The following is a 17,146-nucleotide window of genomic DNA, read 5'->3' as shown; positions in this document are numbered from 1 at the left end:
GTGGCTGTGCAGACCCAGAAGGAAATCCCTCAACCATCCCACTTGCCCTCAAGACAGCCATTGCTTGCTAGAGAGTTGCCACAACTTTTCAGGAGGGATTTAAGTGTCACCCCAGGCTGCGGATGTTTTATCCAAGTCCTTCATACTCTGCGTGTCCATGCATTTTAGTTCCATATCTGCACTGTTCTTGATAATATGTGTCACCTCGTCGCCGAGTAAGCTAGACCAAAATTCAACTGTCAAAAGATCGTATTGGCAATTGACATGGCTTGGGGATTAATAAAGTGTATAGGGTGTATAGGGTCCAGGGGGTAGGCTGGCTAGACAAATGTAGGAAGGGTTCTCAAAGAAATTAAAAAGCTGCAATTCCAGCTTGGTCCATCAGCCCAGGCCTCAGTTTTGCCTCCTGGTGACCAAACAAAAAAGTAACGCAATGGTTCTGAAGTGTCCCCTGCGCTCAATCTTGCGATGGTTGGTTCCTTTTGCTTTTTTTGTAGTGACAGTCCTGAGGTTACTCTGGCTGGTCCTCCCATTTGCTGGACACGTGATGTACGGGCTTAGGCCAGGCTTTGCCAGATCTGGAACACCCTTGGCTGGATCCCACGGATTCCAGGGAGGAGTGGATGTGCAACCCGGAATGCTGCCACTTGACTCTGCCACGGTTATTGGCGGCAGAGAATGGACAAGGGCAATACTTCCTTCTTGCCCTGTTGTCACCCTCCTGATCTCCTGAAGCCACTCTTTATGCTACTCACTTCCTTGTTTGCATTCTCGCCTCCTTGATGCCTCGGTACGATCTGACCCTCTTCACCCCCACTTCCTAGCTTTCCCTTTCCCCAGCGTGATTGTGGCTTCTCACCCCTCTGAGATTCCTCCTGGCAGGTTTCTTCACTGATTCCCACTACTCAATTCATGGTTGTCCCCTTTCACTTTCCGGGTCCCTCTTCAGAGATCCTGGCATCGTATCTCCTCCCCTGTCTCTGGGTTTGTGCATTATCTGTATGTCTGGACTTGCATAGAATGTTGGGTGTCTGCATGAGAGAGTGATGCTGTGGGGTGCTGGTGTCTGTGTTCCATGTCAGGGTTCCTAGTCTGTCAGTTAGGGCAGTCACATCTAGCCTCCCGGGAGGTACTCACCCACCTTACCTCCCTAGAATCCTGTATCTGTATCCTGGTCTGCCAATAATCCTACTGATGACTATACACCTGTGTCTGAGGGTTCCCTGAACATCCAGACCTCGATACAAGAGTTTCCTCTTCAGGTTTGTTTACCCGCTTCTCAGTAGCAGAGGCAGCTTTTGGTGCCGTGGAGGCAGGCAATAGGGTGACTGCCGGATGCTGGGGGGTGCTCTGGGCAGGCAGGATGCTGTGAGGGTTGGCGACTCTACCTCCCACCCCCTTGAAGACGCCCCCGGCTCCGCCCCTGCTGCGCTTTTTAGCTTTATTCCACCTCTCTTGCACTTTCCTCTCCACTCCATCTTTCTTCTCCTCTCTCGCTTTTCGCCTCCCTTTTTAGGTCTGTCTCATTGTATCTTCCTCCACCAACTTACCACAGCGCTCTCTATACCTCCCTCCGGTTCATTCTGCTTTCCGGTTCTTGCTCGTCCTCCTCACCCTGCTCGCCCAAAAAGCGCATGGCATTAAGCTTGTCCCGCAGCTAGTTTTTGTGTCTGTGCAGACCCGTCTCTTGGGTCAGCGGGCCCCAAATCCTTCTCAGCTGTAGTACACGGGCTATCCAACTTCTGAATTGATCACATGCATTTTAATTTGGTTTCCCTGCTGCAGTACTTTGCGCCAGGATTCCAAACACACCTCTGCAGAGCGACCTGTTAAAGGGGCCGTCCGCCATCTTAAATGTTTTCCTTCCACGACTGCTGGTCATTCTGGCACTCCTTGCAGGCAGGCCTCGGCCTCGATCTCGTCAGGGAGATTGGTGAGAGTGTGCACATGGCTGAAGTAGCACCAACACAGCAGGAGATAACAGCATCCCAAAGTCACCCAACCCCACCCAAAATCCCAGCCCTAGTGCCGTTCCACACATCCAGAACAATATCATTGGCTGCCTTTGCTTGGTGCCACTTAAAAGCTAAACCTAATAGTGCCAAAACAGTGCCAACCTTAAGCCCAAACTAATGTAGCACAGAAGCACCTCTTGAAGCAAAACTAATAGTGGATCTAAAGGTGCAGAGTCTTGGTCTAAGGGGAGGGGCAGTCCTATGGTCAGTTTGAACCTCTTACTATAACATGCACCAAGGATCTGGCAAAAAAACGCTTTGTGGAAATTGTGAACCCCGTCAAAGATAGGTCCAAAAACAAACATGAGGATTGGCTTTGGTTACCACCAGCAAAACCGGCACGGCTGCTACCAGAGTTGCATTTTTACCGGCAACCATGAATGGGCAAGAACCGGGTCATGCTGAGTTTGGCGGACTCAGTAATTGCCCATTTGCGGGTGCCAGCAATAAGGGACTACCCATCCCCATAGGGCTGAATGGGAATGGGGAGCTCGGATGCACCGGTGCATCCGAAGTGCTGTGCTCGGGGGTGCCGCTCTGCCCGTCAGGTCAGACCTGGTGGGCTGACAGGTTCCCGCGAGCACAGCTCATAGTATGGCAGTCCGGGAACTACAGTAACGGCATGCTTATCGGTACCGTAGTTCCCAGACCGCCATGCTTATAATGAGCGCCATAGTCTTTTAGACAAATAGGCGGGACCTATTCCAAAGAGGGATTTATGTGCGATGGTGAGGATATGAAATGGAAGGCGCTGTTTTACCAGAACCCAATGGAGAGCTTTTCAGGCTTCTGTAACATGTTGCCAACGCCCAATATTAGCAAAAATCTGGACCGCACTATTCTGAAGAACTTGCAGTTTATTTATATGCTTCAATGCAGAGCCAACAAGAAGACTCCACCCACAGAGCCAATCTTTGCTCCAAGGATGATTCTGGCTACTGCGGCCCAATTCTCCTGGAAAGGTTTAATCCGACCTACACATTTTAAATAAAATGCTGAAGATGACATCATGTAATTAACATGGTCCTTCATAATAAGAGATGGATCAAGGATTACTTCAAGAGTTTTTACTTTGGAAAGAACTTGGATAGTACAGTCTGAGTAAATTCTTGATACATATGAAGTGGGCTATTCAATTTTTGCTGCGTTCCTAGCAATAATAACTCTGTCTTGCTACTATTAAAAGCAAGTGAATTATGGGCCGTCCAATTTTGAATGATGCTGACAATCTCATTGACTTTTACAGCATCAACATCATAAGACCCTGAAGCTCGTTTAAACTCTGCGTATCATCGGAGTAGTTAGTGTAGAATATCCTCTGCTCATCTAAAATATCGAAAAGGGGTTTCATAAAAAGATTGAAAATTGTAGGGGAAAGGCAAGACCCCTGAGGCACTCTGCAGTGCTGTTCCCCAGGGGTCGCACTCTGATCATTGTGAAAAACTCTGGCTTGGCGACCTGCAAGAAAAAAAAATCCAATCTGCCGCTCTATCAGTAAAATATGGATTTGATTTACTCTGCTGTATAAAATATGAAAAGCCAACAAATCAAAGGCTGCAGATAAGTCCAATAAAACTAAGAGAGCTCTGTGTGTCCTACTGTGAACAAAGAAAACTTCACAGGCTTGATCAGAAAATAATGTAGTTCCAGAGCATCATTATCCATCCTGGAATGTTTTGCGTTAATGAACACAAACTTCTTTGAAGATGGTAGCCATGTGGGGCCCCCTAGGTCGCGGGTCGGGGCCCGGGGCATGAGCCCCTTTTGCCCTCCCATAAAGACCTCTCTGAGGATGCCTACAACTATCTAGCAGGGATCTGTGTTGCTATTGTTCAACTGCGCTATTTTCTAAACCTAAAATAAAAAGTTGATTTCTGTAATGACAGGTGATGTTGCTTGCACACAGATTTCTGTAACAGGTTCGTCAACAACCTGAGGGCCCTTACAAATTACATACAAAGTATATATTATGCTGTAGCAACGTATAAGTGAACAAATAAGGTTGGTAGAGAGAAAAATGTAATTCTGGAGTGGAGGTTGTAGAAAGATTGATAAATACGAGTCTTTGGGCCACATTACGAGGAGGGTGGTAAGGGGTTAATGGCGCTGGTAAAGGTGCCGGAGCCGTTAACCACTTACCGCCCTATTACGAGGCCTGCTCACGGGGCGTCCTTAGCAGGTCTCGCGAGCAGCCCTGCATGCTAACAACAGGCCCGTCATTAACAGGCCCGTTGTTAGCATGCTCCCCATTCCCATTGAGCCCTATGGGGGCTCAAATGGGAATGGGGATGGACCGGGTCCGGGTTTCCTGAATGGGGAAATACCGGGCCCTCCAAGGTCGGAATGGCCCGGTATTTCCCTATTCAGGGAACTCGGACCCGAGCTTGGAGGCAGCCATGCCCTTCAGCTCCAAACTCGTAATGAGGTCCTTTGAATTAAACATCACCACTATCATTGCTCTGGGCAGTCTTCCATGGCATACTTCTTTGGTATGTCTGTGCCATTCCATAACTGGACAAGCCATTATCAAATGAGTCTTGGTACTACATTGTAATCTCAACGGCTTGGCCATCTCCCCTCTGCAATGGAACACAAGCCACTGCATGCATTTGTAGGCCTTGTGGTCTAGCGGTTGTGACAGGGCTGATCACGTTAATGGCAGGGCCAAGGCTTGATTTGCATAATGCCAGGGGTTAGGATTGATTCAGAGACTTGCAGCCATACTATTTTAGTTTGGGCTATAAGGTGTAAGCCAGAACTCTTGGACTGGAACACCGACAGTATGGTCATCAGATGTGAGGACTGACACACATCCTCTGAGACACACCCATTTACAACATATTGCCAGGTACATCCCTGTGTAATTCCTACCATATACCTGTCCCTCCCTGCTTAAACATACCGTCTTGGGATTTCTTTGATAGCTCTATCACTCAGTACCACTAAGGTCTGTGCTATATATGATTGTCAGCGTTATATCTAAGCATTTCATTTTTTAAATGTTTAATGACTTAAATGCCTCTGTAAATGAGCTCCAGGCGTAAAGAAAATCTCTTAACAATGTCTGTCTTTGTCCAGTCGATTTATACGCAATATGTGTGTCCCTGCATCTGTTCCTTCCACTGAAGTCCTGTCTAAAACAAGCAATCGCAAAGCCAGCTCTTTTGGCTGGGAGGCATCCCGTTCACACATACAAAAAACATTGCTGTCAGCACCTTGGGTTTCCAGATTGGAAACCTGGGGTGCTAACAGCAATAACACCTGTTCTGGCAGGCTGGATTGTGTGTTATTGGCACCAGGGTCCATCCTTAAGGCCCTCGCTTTGCTTGGGCCTATAATTTGGGCTCCAGGCGGTTACCACCAGATTTTTTGGTTTCAGTTTGTCTCCCTAAGTGACAGTGTATATGCCCATTTGTGGGTGCGTTCCTGGCTACCCCTTAGGAATCAAGCTGCACTTTCCTGTGTTGGTACAACACTGCCCTACCGTAAAATGTCGAGGCTAGGATGGTGAGTATGGACCAGTTCCAGAACTTCTCATGCATACTTACTAGTGGTGTTCCAACCTAAACAGAATCTACCTTTGTCTGTGTGGTATCGTAGCCTTCCCTGCCAGAACCTTTCATGATTCAAACGGCTAAGTACTGACTTGATAACCTCATACTGTTTGAGTAACTAGCATTTAGGGTTTCGTTTAGAAAATATTATGCAACTCCTGGGTGTTTAGACAGTGCTGGAAAATGAAATTATTTACTGTGGAAGCCCCACCGTGCCTGGGGTCTGGGTTTGGGTGTGGGGGGATGGTCCCCCCATAAAATGTTCCTCTATTTAATTGTATTTAATGTATTCTATTTAATCATGAACACCTGGAAACTAAAATAATAGAAGAGCAGGTCCTATAATGTTGCTGGAAAAAGTATTAAAGGTGCACACCTTTTAAACCTAAAAGCTGTATTTAAATATTTTCTGATCAGATATTCAAGACGTCTTGTGTGTAAGTGTCTTGCCCCTGATCCTAACAACCAGGGTTTGTATCCAGGCTTCTCCAGCTTTTAAGGCAGTTGAACAGATTAAACCAATTGAAAGGTGCAAATGGATTTTTCCAGATCTGGGAATATATTTTTTGCTGGATGCGGATCTGGGAAAATCTGGCCCACTGCCAGCACTGTGTTTAGGCTCCTACACCCACCCCCAATGGAAACTGATCCCCCCCTGATTACAAACTTGGCTCACCCAGAAGAAAATTCCTGCAGTCGGGCGTGTCTCCAGTTGACGGTGGTGTAAACTGTTGAGATTTGGCCCTTGAAAATGTCTGCCATGTTAGAATCAGGCAGGGGGATTATGCCTGTGTCCTGAGCTGACATTCTGACTGCCTGGTTCATTGGGCATTGGCTCTCCACTTTATGATTGTGTGATAGCTCTACCTGAATCCTGTCTTTTGCAATCAAGCGTCCAGCACCCAGGACATCGTTTGGGGGTCGCCAGTGGTTGCACCTGTGATCCCTGTGGTCCCCCTTGCTACTCCTTAAAAAAAAAGGAAAAAAAAGAAAATATTTTTTTTTCTTTTTTTTCTTTTTTTAAATGGAAGCTCCTGAGCTATGGCCAGTGACATGTGGCTCTTTGTTTCTGGAGTTTCTGCCGTTCTTGGTCAGGGCTCTTAAAAAAAAACAGGGGGTTCCACAAGTGTAACACTTTGAGCAGTGACCCTAAACAAGAAAGAAAAGGAATAACAGATAGTCTTTCTGGAATTTTATACAATAATTGCTAGACTCATTAAAGGCTTACTTTAGGCACACTTCAGGGTGTGAGTCACTGATTTAGTCTGATTTAGTCTGTTCTTGTACACCTCAAAATCACAACACATACAAAAACTATATCTATTTTGCTTTTCGCAAGTTGCAGATATAGCATGTTTTTTTCTGCCATTGTCTGTTAAGATCATCACAAGACATTCCATCTCGGTGTCCTCTGTCACTTGACAACATCCTTGTGCCTAAAAGCTTGTGTACACTGTAGAAATGTTTGACCATAGCACATCAAGTAGTCCTTGATTTCATTGTGCCACAATGAATGCTTTGTTGTAATGTGTCTATCTTTCCTATCTCCCTGGCATGCTGTTCAGGATGTTTGTTTGCATGTAGGAGGTAACGAGTGCCCAGAGTATGGGATGCTGTGTGAGTGTGCTGCTTTTCCTGCGCTACCCTAAATTCTTTAATACACAGTTATGAACCCTCCCAATGGTATGTATTTTGCCAACCTCTGAAGCCTGAAAGGTAGTTCCACGTAGGCTTGACATGTAGCCAACTTTGCACCAGACCTGTAGATGAACTGGACTTTTAAATCTCAGTTACAGAGCGTAATTTACTTTTTTACTTTGAGTACATTCAGACATGTAATTGCTTATTTTATTATAGCTGGTTAGATACCTATAGCTGGTAAGCTAGCTCAGTAGGTTGAGCGCTCGCTGCTGCGATGTGTGTATGATCTGCAGGTTGCAGGTTTGAATCCCGGAAAGGCCAACTGGACCTTTCATCCTTCTGGGGCCAGATTACAGAAACTTTGCACCGGTGCAAGTGCAAAGTTGCACGGTATTAGCACTAGGGCAAAGTTTGCCCTATTTTTAAATACACTGGGACACATTTGAAAACTATTGCACCATGACAAGTGCAGTTTGACATATTAAAAGCACCAGGGCAAAAATTGCTCTAGTGCAAAAAAGATACATTTTGATGCATTTTTGCATCAGGGCAAAGTTTGCCCTAGAACTAATACAATTCCATATTAGCACTAGGGCAAATTTTGCCCTGGTGCAAAAATGCAATAGAAATGTATCTTTTTTGCACTAGGGCAAACTTTGCCCTGATGCTTTTAATATGCCAAACTGCTCTTGTCATGGGGCAGTAATTTTCTAAATGAGTAACAACACAGGTTGGGTGATATTGTATGTTTATTTGTTCTATATAACGCTCTTAAGCGTAAGTTCTATATAATAACACATCATTATCATTTGGTCATGGACGTCTGCTTGCATTCACAGTAATTTGGTAATATGGGCCTATAGACACTGATATTAATGATACATATGGTGATTCATTCTTGTATGAAATGTATATCACATTATAGTGATATCATTACCATAGTTTTCATAGTGTACGTAGGAGCAATGCTCTGTGATGCCACTTCCTGTTTTGTATTCCCTCGCTTCCTGTGATGTCACTTCAGGGTGGGGTCAAATGACATCCCTTCCTGTGATGTCATTAGAGGTCAAGGGTCGTGTGTTATCATTTCCGCTACCCCTGGCATTTGGGTGAAATGACGTTCCTGCCAGCACCTGTGCTTGATCCCTTTAAAAATAATATTAACATCTGAGAAAAAGCGTGAGCCTACACCGGCAGACCCAGGTGAACTGGCTTATGTTTCTGAGGCCACCGTCAATATATAATAGAAAAGGCAAATAAAAAAAGATACATTTGTACAAATTAATTGATGGTTCTGTGTGCCTCTGCGCAACTGGAATAAGAGTTTCCTATGACGTAGAGGGGAGGCAAGCCGCAATCGCATTTGCCATTTATCATTCTCTCTCTCCTTGAAAAGCAAGTGAAAGTAATTGGAAATGGTTTAATTAAAGAAAAAACCTCTCGTTCTAATTAACAAAAAACAAAAGCCAAGATGCCGTTTGTTAAAGCATCGATGACTCGTTGCTAATTTATCAGTGATTTATCGATGACGCCGTTGGAGGTGACATTTCATGTTCGATGTTTTGACCAAGGGAACGTGGGTGCGTTTAAGGTCGTGTAGCGCTCGGAATAGTCCACTTTGCTCTTTTTCTGAGGTTTGCCGTTGAAGCCTCAGTGATAATGGAATTGTCTTTAAAATTTGGCATCTCAGGTGGTGCTTTGGTGCCAACAACAAGCCAAAACTATTGCATTAGAGCACAGATAGGGTGAAATGGCATATGAGGAGGGACACACAGTTTACAGGTGTTGTTTGGTAATTTGCCCACCTATTGACTGCCCATGGCCTTGCTATTCCCTATGGAAATGCCCCCCTCCGTCCAAAACACCTCCTCTTGGGAAGTCTTTGAGGTCACTTTATTCTAGCCTTACCATCAAACTTTGCACCGAAAGTGCCTGCCCATGTTTTTTCAAAGCAGTCGTCTGACAGCGAATGACTTATTTAGAGTTGTAAACACATTACTTGTGTGATTATAAAAGGCCTTAACAAGGTCTGGCTTCAGACTCCATTTCTAAGCATTATGCATGGTCTTCACTGAAGTCCTGTTAAAAACAAGCACTGGCAAAGCCAACAGTTTTGGCTTGTCTATAGGTATTGGCCATTTGCCAGGCACTGATATTGGATGCCCATGTACTCAAACCATTTTCCACATGGTACCATCAATAGCCAGTTACTACCACTACGGCGGTGCCTGGCTAATGCCTTTTCTATACCTACACAAAAGCCCAAGCCTTTGTCATTGCCAGTGATTGTTTTAATTATGCAATACATACAAATGCAGATACCCGCCCTCAATGCTGGGCCTGTATCTTGCTCCTTTGCAAACACCCCCCCAGTTCCCCCCCAACTCCCCTCTTAGGGATGTGGAAGATTCCAAGCCTAAAGTGGGCGGGACGAGCGCCAACCCGCACATTTCCTGGGACAGGAGGCTCTGCAGAAGACCCCCAGAGGGATTGACGGCGAGGGACGGAAGGGGGAAGAAGCAGCGGCAGAAGGAACAGACTCAACATTTCACCTTCAGTTCTAAACAGAGTAACCGTTGTTAACGTGTTAACAAGAGGAAATTTCTGCCCGCAGGGCCTGTGCATATTTTGTTGGCGTTAAGCTATTCGAAGCATGCTCGGTAATGCTGGGCCTTCAGCGTGTCCTTGCACTCCTTGCTGTGTGTGAGCAGGTGATGGGGCCAGTGAAGGAGAACGGGCGGGGAAGTGTGTGCTCACATTCTCCCACTGTCCTAGCTGGACGGGCTATGATAGGGCCAGCTCTCCAACATATAATAGGGAAGAGAAGAATTAGCCTGTAAACTGCAGGGACAGCGTCAGGGCCTTTCAACTGTTTCAGTTGAAAGGGGCATCAGGTCTCAGGGAGGCCCCCAGCAACAGCCCCAATGTTGGCAGTCAGTAGTCTTATGACACAGCAATCTTCACCTTAAATGTTAGCGCGCATCAGAGGCATAGCCAGGATTGTCTAACAAGCGGGGCCTGAAGCTAATGTAATTGGGCCCACCGCAGTGACATTAAGATCTGTAAATACCCCCACAGCACTGCTGAGTGGGCCTTTACAGATTTTTGGTGGGCCTTGGCCATTCAGGCCCTACCCTATATAAGCCTCAGGCTTGCACATTTTTTTTCTTTTTTATTTGTATTTGGTTTATTCATACCTTTACAACCTAAAACAATATCTTAGAAAAAAATATATTATTAAAAGAAAAATACAAAATGTATACGAGCAAACATTAAAATATGAATAACAATACTGTATATACGAATGATGCATTAAAATTAAATAAAACATTTGTGGTCTCATTCATCAATTTCCCAGGATTTTTATAAAAGCTGCCACGGCAAGACCATCAGAAGTGGAGACGGCGTACAAACAACTTTTCCACAGATTATTTCAATCCAACCAGCAAGAAAGCCCTATTATTTTTTAAAGTAGGACAGTCTTTCAAAATGAAGAGCAGGACATTGGATAAACAGATGTTTAGCAGATTCCAAAACTCTTCATCCTTGCGGAACCTACAGGTGGTTTCTAATGGATCTAGCAACCCATTCTTTAGTAGTAGCTCCTTCGTGGGCTGCAAGTTCCAATAAAGGTGCATTATGAGAGAACGATATTGCAAGTTCGGCGGGAAAAGTAATACGGTGCAATCGTGCCCCTACTTTTGTATTCGTGAGATAAATGCTGTAATGAGGAATAACCACGAAGAGAGTCAATAGTGTTCACAGTAAATTCTCAATTTCCCCAAAAAACTAGGAGAGGCAGATCGAATTTGGTTCTTAACCTGTAAAACAGAACCTGCTTCAGTATATGATATGATAGGATAGGTTATTTATAATGCGCTTAAAACCCAGAGGTTTCTAAGCGCAGACCTGGGGATCGAACCTGTGGTGCTCCATGTCATCTTGCTTCCAAGGAGAGCACGTTGCAGCTGAGCTATCCTCCTGAGATGAACAGTCGGCAGCAAATGCAACAATCTTTTGATATACGGACAAAATCAAATCGGCCACTGAACCCGGGCCCTAAGAGATAGAAGCCCCAGCTCGTTTCTCATTGCTACCACCGGGACTGCATTGGAAACTCTCAGTACACGTCTCCACATCTTACCCTCAATGGTATCCAACCAAGAGTACGACTCTGTGGGCCAAAGCTCCAAACCATATGTCAATTTTGGGATCACCTTTCCCTCGTAGAATTGAATGGCTGCCTTTTTAGAAAACCTACCAAATTTTCAGTCGATCGTTACTAATTGGTTGGTTAGATTCTGCGCATTGAAAGTGCGTACTCCCTGTATACCTCTCACTGAGGCATACGCTGTAAAGTGGTAACCCAATTATGTTAGTCTAGCCGTACTGCATTCAGGGGAATTCTGAAGGAGCCACGTGCGGGACACTCGTTTCCTACCTCTCGACAGCTCCAGGATTTTAGTTTTTGAAGGGTTAATTATTAACTCGTTTTCTTTTGCATTAGCGCCAAGAAGGACTAATCACGAAACGACAAGAGTACAGGTAGCTGAAAAACTAAGCGTCCTTTTCAGGCGACGTTTAGTGTTTCAGCTCCCTGCTGGCTGACCGTCTCATGATAATCGACAGCTATTAACCCCCTTGACTCCATTATAATATATGCAACCCCTGGGTGGCTCAGAGGTTAGTTCTCTGCTCTAAGCAAGGGGACCCCCAACCGTTATGCTGAAATGGGCCCCCAAGGCCTCTTCAGCCGGCCCTGGTTCACTGCCAGCCATGCATGGCGTATTTGGTTTGAGGAAGACCATTCTTGAACCTGCAGCAGGGATGAGTGGCCAAAGGGAAGCAAGACCTGCACCGGAGCAGCTATAGAAGGGTGGGTATGCAATCCCTGTCACACAAAATCTACGTACGGATCAGGGAATTGCAGGCCCCCACCTATATTCAACTTACAGAGCCAGCGAGAGGGCAGTGTGCCTCCTGTACCCTAACATTCAGGAGAAGGTGGCCAGCGGTGTAGAGAGTGGCCAGACCGTGACACATACCCCAACCATTAGGGCAGAAAATGGATAGCGCCACCTGCTATCCAACACACAGGGGGAGTGAATGGGCGGTGCATCTCCCAAGAACTAACAAGCAGGGGAAGAAAATGGCCCAGCTTTCACCAGCTGTCCAATATATGGAAATGGCGGCGGGGCGTGGTATAAAACCCAAAACCTAACAGACAGACCTGCCTAGTATATGGGTTTAACCCAGAGACTCCAGGTTTCCACGTTTTTCTCCGGGTCTCTGGGGAAGATGGTGGAGTCTCTGGGATTTCAGGCAGTCCCAGCAACTTCGCACACACCTCCATGTGTTTGGCCACAAACAGGCTGCTCGTGGCCAATCACATGGAGGTGTGGGCATAGACACAGTAGGCCTCATTACAAGTCTGCCGGTAACCTTGACGGTGCTACCAGCGGGTTGCCGCCAGACTTGCAATATTTCTCGGCGCCTGGCTTGCCAGAAACACCAGGGGATTATGACCCTGGCGTTCCCGGGAAGTCAGGCGCCGGTAAATTGTTAATCCCCATTCCCATTTTAGTCCCCTAGGACTCAATGGGAATGGGGACTACAGAAGCACTGGCACCGTTAACAATGGTGCTTTCGTGAAACTCTGCGGGCGGATGCCGTTCTGCCCGCCAGGTCTGACCCCAGCGGGCGGGACAGCACCCGCCCGCAGAGTCGTACTGTGCTGGTCCGGTAACACTGGTGCCAGTAGGCTTACCAGCACTGTTGTTACCGCACCGGCACAGTTGTAATGAGGCCCAGTATATCAAACAAATTCCACCCATATCTGTTGTAACGCCGTAGTGTTTGCCTTTCTAATAAAACAGTGAAGTCTTAAATATATGTGGGCAGGGTGTCAGGTTATGCAAATCCCCAGGTTTCCTTGATGAAATGTCGGCAGGTCTGCTAACAGGTGCAGAGAACGGCTGGTCCTTGACAAATAGCCCAGACTAAGTGTACAAAAAGAAGTAGTGGAACTATGTCCCCTGCTGATCTGCCCCCGCCCCCACAAACCCCATCACCACCAAATCCAGACAACCAAACACACTTGCTGTTTAAGGGAATGTTCAGTGCACTGAACTTCAAGTTTCAACTTCTTCCTACACCTTTATTTTAAAACGAAACCATTCCGGAATGCTTTCTTTCTTTAAATAAATGTATAGGCACAGTAAAAGTAGAGGAACACCGCTCCCGCCCACTTCGGCCACTGGCAGTATGTCGGGCAGAGAATGGATAGTCCTTCATGTGCAGCCCAACTACAGGGCCAGAAATGGCCAGCCCTTCTCCTGCTGCCCAACATACACGGGCAGATAAATGCCAGTCCTTGCCTGAAAATCAGCTTTCGCGGGCAGAGAAGGGCGAGTGTGTCGGCTGCAGCCTAGCATGTAGGGGAAGACAGCGACTAGTCCTTTACATGCTCCCCAATATGTAGGTGGGTAGAACGGCCAGTCCCCCACGCGTAGCCCAAACTGCGTCACAAAGAATGGACAGTCCTTCATGTGTAGCCCGACCTTCAGGGGCAGAAATAGCCAGTCCTTCGCCCGGTATTTGGCACTCAGGGCAGAGAATAGCTAGCCAATAAGCTGCACCCCAACTGAGAAACAGGCACGCCATAAATTCATTTTCAGTCGGGAACTTTCTGGCAGATAGGACCATTCTAGAATCTGCAGCCCAGCCATCAGGAGCAGGGAATGTCTCTCCTGTCCCATGCTCGCAAACATAAAATGGCGGTAGAGACCCCACCCCCACTGCAGTCCAATAAAAGGCTGGGTCGGTCCAGTCGGAACCTTAACAGCCCTGCTTGTGGGTAAAGCGGCGGTCAGAGTTGCGAATGCTCCAAGATGGTCCTTCAGATAAAGCTCGGTGCTACACCTGCATAGCAACTTCGGGGTGAACGTGATTACTCAGGAGTGCTCTGACCCCGGCAAGCTTTGGAACGTGGCATAGAGATGGTGCCCTTACGTGGGCAGAGTTCCACTTGCCCTCTGTGACTATGGTGTTGCCTCTGCTGTGGCAGGCTGCCTCGGCCATTAGTGCATGAAGGCCCTTGAAACACAAGGAGCCACATGGGCACGTGACAACCTCCCTGTGACTGATTGGTGCAGAGTGCTGCTGAGAGGGAAACCTCTGTTTTGCTAAAATGCATCAATTGCTTTTTACGCCACAAATTGTCTTTACAGATTTGACTGTTGTTAGTGGATGGGCTGGGGTCTCAGCTCTTCTGTTGTTTTGGGGAGGGAGTGGTTTCCTACATGTTACATAAAGACTGCTGCAGCCGGCACATTAATCCCTTGGGCTATGTTACTGGAACAAGAATTTTCCATCTGCAGGGCAAACGCATTGCACTGAAGCAGTTACTTTCACACTCTGAGCTATCTTACATGGCTTGGGCCTGGTATTGGCCGATTTTGAGTTGAATTGTAATATGTTATATAAGATTTGCTTTACTACTGAGTAATCATACTATATTTAACACAACTTATTGCATAGATTGTTCTCCCGTTCATACCAGGTGTAATTTGTGATAGAAACCCCAAACTGTTAGGCCACACCTCTTATATAGATGGCGTAGGTACTTATGCTTCCTAGGCCACGCCTCCGAGTAAATATTGTTTCCTGACATTGCAGGGCCCTCTAGATTTTGTTCTCCTCCAGAGTAAGGCTTTTCCTAGCCTGCTGAGGTCAACAAGCGACTGATTGCCATTAGTGGGATGACTTGAGGAAAAGGCATTTCCTGTCAGTACCATTACAGTCAGTCACACCACGAGCATCAGAAGCTGGAAGTCCCCAGAAACCCAGCGGATGTGAGAGAAACACCAACAGAGACACTGTGAAGGCTGGTCAATTTTTGAACTCGCGGGCCGTAAATCCATGTACCTGCTATTGGCCTCATCACGAACCAAAGGAAAAGTGTGCTAAATAATGTTATTGTCCCGAGCGTTCGGGCATGTGGTTTTAAGCAATCTGTGATCGATCGTAAAAACATTTCCTATGCACCTTACCTTACTTTCCGCACTTTTAGACATGCAAAATCAATGAGCTGGGCGCGGCCATCTTGTGCTAATCTTATCCGTTGCCGCATCTCCCTAAGTTCAACTGCCCTCAGGGCACTAAATCATATCACCCGTCCCTGAAGCTGACATCACTAGACGCTTAGGGCCCATTTCAGAACGCAAATGCACGTCTCGTGTCAACGTTCTCTGTGCGCCAGCTAATGACGTGTCTCCATGGAAATGGCAGGACGCCTCTTTCCTCAATAAGTATAAACAGACCGTTTCTCATCAGACAACATCAGAGTTGCTTTTTCAATAGTTTCACTGTTTTTATTTTTGTATAGCCTGTGACTCGTTTCTGCTGTGTTCAGCTATCTTCATTGCACAGAGCCCCTGCAAACAGATATTTATACTAGCATTACTATTGATTTCAATTTTGTTGTATAATGGCAACAATACAGCCCTACCAGTACGAGCCGGAGTATTCCGAGGCAGAATTACTTCATAGAGAAAGATGCAGAAATTATGGGGTATCGGAAGACAGTTGGGAAGACGAATAACAGGTTCCTGAGCCAGAGCCTAATCGCATGGAAGTCTTTTCCACCTGGTGTACCTGCAATTGGTGCAAGGTCATGCCAAGCGAGGAGGAGAACTGCTACTGCCGAGAAAACTCGGGATGCTTGGTCTACATATCGGAAGAAGACACACCACCGCTATGCGCTACCGAGCTGCATGACTTCAGGGCAGCCTGCCTCACAAGGTTCGTGTTGAGGATTATGATGGTGCTTATGCACGAACTTCACGCAACAGTTGGCCCTCGCAGTCCAAGTAACGAGTAAGTGTACTCTAGATGTGATGTCACTTAGGCCACTAACATTTCATGTTTGTCTCCTATATTGTTGTAGCTTAGATCTATCACTGACAAATGAATGTAGTCTGCCAGTTGAATACATTTCTCGCGCTTTGGGGAAATCAGAGTGTTCATCTTACGTGTCTTTCACGTTCAACTAAGAAACAATATTTCTCTGTGCCCCAAACATTATGGATTGCATGGGGGTTCACTTTTGTAATGTGTCTACACTTCAAAGCCCAAGTTGATTGATCCATGAAGTAACATTTGTACTGGCAACTATGCCATAGGATACAGGGTGCAATTTCAAGTAAGGTTTGTACACTTATCAGGTTTATTGAAATACAATATGTACGTTTCTCTTCCCCAGGTGGTAGAGGCTTGTGGCATACTGTTCATTTACATGATGGCTTTATGGGAGGCTTGAATTCCGCGTTCAACAAGTAATACCCGCCTGTGTCATTGGAGCCATTTGTGCCAAATTCTCCAGTGACAGCGGACCGTACAGGGGATTTTCCCACACCGTGCTGCAACCCGAAGTATACAATTTGTAGTATATTTGTGCCATCAACATCAGCAACAAAATAAAATACAAATGATCTTTTATGAATAGTTGTTTACATTTTTCAGTGAATCAAGGACATGCTCACTTGTCTATGAGGGACATGAAAGAATGGTTGGTGCCCTATTACGCTCACCTCCTCTGCAACAATCCATCCCCCCTCCATTATAAATGGCCAAGGTGCCAAACACCATGTGCACATCAAAAGTTTCTTCTGCACAGGGGCCATTGTTCACATGGCCTCCCCAGACCCAGTGTCTCCAGGCTCCCCTCAAGCAGCACGCCCCTGCAATCCACATAAGTGTGTCTCTCCCTTCAGCAGTGTTACAGGCTTTTTCTGCACGCTTCTTGCCCATCCATCCCCCCTCCAGTATTAATGGCAGTTCGCACCTGTGGTCGTGCCCTCCCAAGGGGGCTGGCAGGGTGGCAACGGCCAAGGTGCCAAACACCATGTACACTTCAAAGGTATCTTCCGCACAGGG

The 17,146-nt window shown here is 46.4% G+C and overlaps 1 protein-coding gene across 1 annotated transcript in view; it reads right to left on the bottom strand.

Moving 5' to 3' along the window:
- Positions 1–17,146, bottom strand: part of SYN3 (synapsin III) — a 1,663,181-nt gene that overhangs the window by 433,624 nt on the left and 1,212,411 nt on the right. The gene's annotated exons all lie outside the window — the stretch shown is intronic.

This window comes from Ambystoma mexicanum, chromosome 12 (genome assembly GCF_040938575.1).
Source record: "Ambystoma mexicanum isolate Mex_15411 chromosome 12, UKY_AmexF1_1, whole genome shotgun sequence".
Lineage (NCBI taxonomy): Eukaryota > Metazoa > Chordata > Amphibia > Caudata > Ambystomatidae > Ambystoma > Ambystoma mexicanum.
Note: the sequence above shows the minus strand (reverse complement) of the source record. Positions and strands in the feature narration are given on the sequence as shown.